The following is a 7,500-nucleotide window of genomic DNA, read 5'->3' on the forward strand; positions in this document are numbered from 1 at the left end:
ACCTCATAATAATAATAATAATATATATATATATATATATATATATATATATATATATATATATATATATATATATATAATGAAAGATATAAATTATGTACATGGAAGCGCAAACAAAAATGTCTTCAAACAGAGAAGCCACAACTAACGTCCGGTTGCAAAAAAACGCAACTTGCTGACACTTCCCGTCAGTCTCCACCGAAGTTGGTCATTGAAGATCTTACCTAAGGCACGCTCAGCAACTCTCGTGTTTACTAATAAAAATCAACAGATCCTAGTAGTGGGGTCTACACGACGAATAGCACAACTTATATCACATTCTTAGATTTGAAAGATCCTACTCTGAGTGCGAAATATTCTATAAATATATTCTGTTTTTGTATTCGTTATGGCGTAAGCTTAGGCGCTTGGATGATATGGAGAGATATGTGACGTTTAGTGTGTTAACGATGGAAGGAGTGAAAGAGGAAGGATCGGTACATAATTGTAGTAAGCGCTAGAGTAGAAAAGTAGAAGAGGTATGTTAAGAAGATATAGAGTGATATTTCATTTATGCCATGATCCATTACCTACAAAACAATGAAACGTATCATCAAAATGCCGTATTTCACCACCAGCATATGAGAATATTCTTTTTGTAAAGATGAAGCATGAAAGGTAAATGAAACAACATCTGTAATGCTCTGTACTACTGTTCCAATTCCTGCTCTTCCGGTAACTTCAGTCACTCACTCACTCACACACACACACACACACACACACACACACACACACACACACACACACACACAAGTAAATAAATAAATAAACTGAAATATATCATAATATAAAATTAAATCAAATTGATAAAATCTAATTGTTCTCAGTGAAGATCTCGGCACTTTTGTCTGTGCTTAAACATTGTTCATTTGCATCAATGACGTATCTTTAGTTTGAGTTCCTCTCTCCTTAAAGCTCCAGCACACATTCCAGGAAAACATCCCATGTCCCCAACATGCTTAAACTCCTGGATACATACTAGGACATTTTTGTGACTTTTTCGTTTCTATTGCTCTGTTGCCTAGGCAGTTTATTCTCAGTATAAAAGCTGCAGACACCATACCCGAGTACTCCGCCATAACGAAATATGTGTACTCAACTGCACATAGGTTACGATTATTTGCAATAACAACCAACATTCCTGCTGTTACTGCACAACTCCCTGCCTCTCAGCACGGCCTACTTATGACGCCACGTCTTCTGCTTCAGAGGAATGCAAAATAGCGTATTTTATGTCATTCTAAATGTTCAGGCCATACGTCTTAACCTCCAAGTGGCTTTCGCAGTGAGATACCTGTGTTGTAAAAATACGCTTTGTTATTTAAAAGACACTAAAATATGACAATTTTGAATATCTTTCCTTTTTCTACTTTCCTTTCCTCCCCATTCATCGCCATCCCATTAACTGCTCTTCCAACTCCCACTTGAGCTTCCAGTCCACCTCGCATTTTGATGAATATGAAAACAGTATATACTTATCTATTCAGAATAACACATTTCTTCATTTTGAAGAATATGCGACAACCCGATTGACAGTATAAAGTGTGCGAGTGAAAGGCATTTTATTCAGTGTTGCTTGTGCTCAAAAAAATCATGTTTTAACTTAACTGTGGTAGCATAAATCGAAAATAATTAATCTCTACACAGACAGTAACACAATTTTTTGAACTCTGAGTCAGGTCCGTAATGATAATTTGTATCATAAACATCCATAACTGGAGAATTTGCATTCTACCAAACACTCTGACATTGTATGCATTTTCTTTTACCCACATTCTAGCGTTTTCAGTAAACGCTATTTCAATATAATTTTTCTTAACAGATATTCTTTTCTGATGTGTTTGTTACTAAGATACCTATCTAACAAAATTAGTTACATTTTGCATGAGACTCAATCTTCAGATATCCAGTATTTATGAGATAAAAGTAGCGGCTATCTGTAATTGTTTCAAAGCAAAAAGAATGTAAGAAGGAATTGATGATGAATATGAAAGATATGGAAAATAAAACATCTGGAGGTATCTGCTGAGATTTGTCTGGTAAGTTACATCACCTTGTATTTGCGATGTAAGTCGGTACAAACAACTTACAAAACCCGAGTCTCCACGATATATCTTCCCAAGGTATCTATTCATCAAGTGGCCAGTAAAGAATAAGATACATGTGGAAAGACGGTCTGGCGGACTTGAATTCAACGTACGTGTTCAGAGTTACGGATGAAGAGCAAACCACTAAACCACGGTTGCCCTTTGACTGAAGGCAGGAGTTCTCAATCTTTTTAATTTTATGTACCCATTAAAGTCTTTCAGTATTGGTCACGTACCCCTTACCCACAATGCAACGTCAGGAGGGGTAAAAATAAATTAATGGAAGAGAAGATCAACATATATATATATATATATATATATATATATATATATATATATATATATATATATATATATATATATATATATATATATATATATATATATATATATATATATATATATATATATATATATATATATATATATATATATATATATATATATATATATATATATATATATATATATATATATATATATATATATATATATATATATATATATATATATATATATATATATATATATAGAGAGAGAGAGAGAGAGAGAGAGAGAGAGAGAGAGAGAGAGAGAGAGAGAGAGAGAGAGAGAGAGAGAGAGAGAGAGAGAGAGAGAGAGAGAGAGAGAGAGAGAGAGAGAGAGAGAGAGAGAGAGAGAGAGAGAGAGAGAGAGAGAGAGAGAGAGAGAGAGAGAGAGAGAGAGAGAGAGAGAGAGAGAGATGCATAACTAAAACAAAAAATATCATAAACACAGGAGAGCGAGTCTACACACGCAAGGAATGAAGCAAACCACACACTGCCAGACATGCCAAGCAAATGCATACACGACAGTGACTTCCTGGCTGGGTATGCTGGATATCGTCTGTCAAAAGAATGTAGCTGATGGCTGGAATTCCCACAGGAGACACGACCAATCGTAATGTACTATGTCAAGTTACAACCTTTCCTTAGTTTTACTGTACGTATTATGCTGACCTTTATTTACATTTCAAGTAACTACGAAGAAGTTATATTTGGGATTAACACTATTTAAGTAACACGACTGCATAGGAAGCGCCTTTTCAACCGAATTCGCTTGTTTCAATGCATGTATCAAGGGGCGTCAGTGATAATGGAAGTAAAAGGTAGGTGGAATGGAAGACAGGAAGGAAGTATAAAAGGAGAGTTAGTGTGGAGGACAGCCGAAAGTGAAGACAGGAAAGCATAAGATACTTCTTAGAGGAAAAATATATACATACCAGAATAGAGATGATAGAGTAGGAAAAGATACGGCAATCAGGATTGAGTGACGACGTGAATGGAAGGACGGCTATGGCTCTGAGATTGGTGGTACTGCAGCAGTGGATAGCGTAATGAAGCTAGTGTGAAAGGCTGGTGTGTGTGTGTGTGTGTGTGTGTGTGTGTGTGTGTGTGTGTGTGTGTGTGTGTGTGTGTGTTGTAGTTATCGTCACTTTTATCGTCTTTCCCTGGAGTGTCTCGATTGTCACCATCACTGAGTATACTTCTAGCGAGTACGCCAAAACGATTCACATAAAGCACCGCCAACGATGTCTCTTCCTTTTCTTCACTGCTGAATGAGCCCTTCCGTTAATAGTCTCATGGCGTGGGTATGGTGGTGAGTGAGTATGCTAGGATAGTTAAGCGCTATCAATTTAATGGCGGAAGATCCATAAAGAACACCAGCACCCGATAATGTGAGGGTGTGAAATGAATGTTGCAAAATGATTTTTGGAATAAAAAGAAAACGGAATTTTGTCTCCCAATCTTTCACCGACAAAAAAGTAAAGTGACGGGAATGGAGAAGTATAAGTTGGGGAAAAGCAAAATTTCCGACAAAAATACATATAAAGAAAGTGATGAGAGAGACATGAAATTATCTTACAATAAGAGTATGACGTACTGCTACGAGAAGAAAAAGAAAAATAGTAAAATATGACAAAGATTTCTGAAATCTAATCACATAATTAAAGGAAAAGCACAGAAACTGTGGGAAAGCGATGGCCATTGCGAAAAGTTGACTACAGGCAAGGAATCTGTGATGTGAGAACGGCGGCTCATCTCTGTTGATGTGAGGACATGGCTGCCGACACTTCCCGTCAAACTCTGAATACAATGTTGGCCTTGTTAGCCTCGACCTGATGGACTCCCCACACACTCTCAGACGGGACAAACGCCAGTCTCTGGACACAAAGGTTCAATCAGCAGACATCAGATGCGTCTGTCATGTTGTGATTCGTAGTTAACTGGAACGATCGGATTCGAAACATGAACGCAATTGAGGAAATATGTTTGGTTTACAGTGTTTTCGAATAGATGCAGTTTCAAAATGAGGTATCATGCAAACATACAGTAAAGACAAATCGAGAAGTTAAAATATAAAAGGAGATGATAATTACACTTCATTTTGAGCAACTCATTACATATGACCATGAACATCATATGTAAGAAAAGTAACAAGGTAGCTGTTGGGCTGTGGGGAAGGATGTGTGATACAGTGTCTTCGAGCCTGCTGGTCGGATATATATCCCTGAACATCCCAGCGTTAAATAATCTTAAGTGTGACAATTATTTGTCTCGCTACCATGCTTATTTTCACTCCAATAATACTAATCAAGTTAAATTAAATACAAAGGACTTAAACATTTAGCAGCCTTTTAAAAATCTAAGGGAATATGAATATGAGAGTACTATGACTTCATTGTGAGTGGCAGTGGCTGGCATGTGTCTCTTACAGGTGATGTCTCCTCTCATAATACGAGTATTAACAAGAATGGAAACCTTAGTTCGGTGAGGTATTGCCCTGCTGTTTGAAGCAAAAAACACGAGCTGTAAGAACTCTCCTATATTTCTTTAATGTAATATACCTGACTGATTATGACTAGTACACACGAAATAACTCTCTCTCTGTCTCTGTCTCTCTCTCTCTCTCTCTCTCTCTCTCTCTCTCTCTCTCTCTCTCTCTCTCTCTCTCTCTCTCTCTCTCTCTCTCTGTCTATCTATCTATCTATCTATCTATCTATCTATCTATCTTACTTCGGTGAGGGAATGTTTTGCTGTCTGAAGCAGAAAACACACAAGCTGTAAGAATTTTTCTACATTTCTTTGATAAAATATACCTGACTAGTCAAAACGATATAAAATTTCTCTCTCTCTCTCTCTCTCTCTCTCTCTCTCACACACACACACACACACACACACACACACACACACACACACACACACACACACACACACACACACACACACACACACACACACACACACACACACACACACACACACACACACACACACACACACACACACACACACACACACACACACACACACACACACACACACACACACACACAAATAAATTAAAAAAAAGGCCTAGGGAAGAATTATGAAGTAGGTTTTCATGGATTCATCTCTAAAAGGGTAAAAAGAAGATACCTTTGCTTTAATCCAAAAGAATTATGTCTGTCTTATTGAAAGTCGGGAGAGCTTAATATGGAATCAAGCAAGTTATAATATATTAAATTACATCCGCAACTCTATCTCTCAGTTTCACATTGCATATTATTTTAAAAAACAGGCTATGTGATATCTTGTAATGTACACACGTACACGTATATTCAAGGATTTCCTGCAGCGCCAAATCGCCAATTCTACACTGAGATATCGTTAGGAGAAATTTCCATGCATGCTGTATTCAGGACATCACTTCACTCAAAATACCCAACAGATGTCCTTTACAGACGATTCTGTGCCCAGACAATTTGTTGAGAGAGAGAGAGAGAGAGAGAGAGAGAGAGAGAGAGAGAGAGAGAGAGTGTGTGTGTGTGTGTGTGTGTGTATAGGCATGCCAAGTGAGTTCATAATACCCATGATCCAAGGCAATTCATCGGGTGACTTCCTGGCGAGAACCACCACAGCTGTGCACTAAGTTACCAAGATAGGTGAAATCCCCTGTGATATCACCACCCTCCCTGGACGTGTCAACATACTGTATTCTCCCGCTGGGCTTCACACAAATTCTAAACATGGCTTCTATTCCGGGATATCAGCTCTTTTACTTGCAACATCTTCATGTAGGAAGTGTCTTGACAACTACCTCAAACAGAGTTAATTGCAAGAACTGATGAGCCATCAAAAAAGGCAAAACCTGCGGTTGGTATCTAAAGGGAAGGATTGCCATGGGACACCGGCAGACATTTTACCAGCATATTCTTAAATGCAGAATATAAATCTAGAGCGGTGTTTTCTAGAAAGATGGTTTCCTAACTGTCCGATATATCGTCATATTTTTACTTCAAACAGACCAGTACGTCTCCCAAACTCCCACCACTACTTTTTTTTTTTTTTGTGTTCATATGAAATTTTGCATAGTTTGCAATTTTTTTTTTTTTCTTAGTAATGTTTATGAAAACTTACATTTTTGTTAATCAAAAGAAATTAATAGAGAATAGAAGAAAAAGGATAAAAATTAACACCTTATTCTAAAACTAAACAAGAAATGTGAATAAGTGACACTATTTAGAATATCAGAAATATCAAGGAACCGACCGAGTACTTTTGATCATCCACCTAAGTTTTGGTCTCAGCTCTTCAGTATTTTAATTTTTCAAGGTTAGACAGTCATTACACGAAATTAGCCGGTCTGGATGTAGTCTCTCTCTCTCTCTCTCTCTCTCTCTCTCTCTCTCTCTCTCTCTCTCTCAACAAAATTTCTACAAAATTTCATTAATAGATATTTTTTATTGTGATTTAACTCACAAATGCGCTATGAACAGGTATTAACAATAATTCAGAACACTTTTTCCTCACACCATGAGGTTTAAAACTAAGACAACTGTTGGAACTTTCATTGCCTTATTTCATGTTTCAGAAAGAAAATAAGAGAATCTTGTTTGAGATAAAAGGAGAAACACTAGAATATCACACAGGGTGTTGGGCAGTTCCGTGGTTAAGTGGTCAGCTTGTGGTCGTGATGGCGCGACTCAGATCCTGACCCATGACAGTAACTTTGTGAGATTGGTGGTGCTTTCTCTTCCACTCCAGCAAAGGATTGTCCATAAGCTGACATGTCTGTCTTAATGAACCCTTATGTAGTCGATAGATATTAAGCCTAAGTCTTTCCTTTCTAACACACAGCAAGTATGGTGTATGATGATAATGACTGAACATACAAAGAACTCCGAATTATTTCACTCTAATGTAAGTAAAAATACATTTTTTTTTTTGTGAATAGTATGAGTGCACTAAATCCATATTAAACAATCCCTGTAATTGCCATGCTGTTAATATATGTTATTGTTTAATTGCTGAATTGTAAGATATGAATTGTAAGATATAATTCATACTGATACCATCTTATATAGGGCTCCAGC

Source organism: Portunus trituberculatus, chromosome 43, assembly GCF_017591435.1.
Source record: "Portunus trituberculatus isolate SZX2019 chromosome 43, ASM1759143v1, whole genome shotgun sequence".
Classification (NCBI taxonomy): Eukaryota; Metazoa; Arthropoda; class Malacostraca; order Decapoda; family Portunidae; genus Portunus; species Portunus trituberculatus.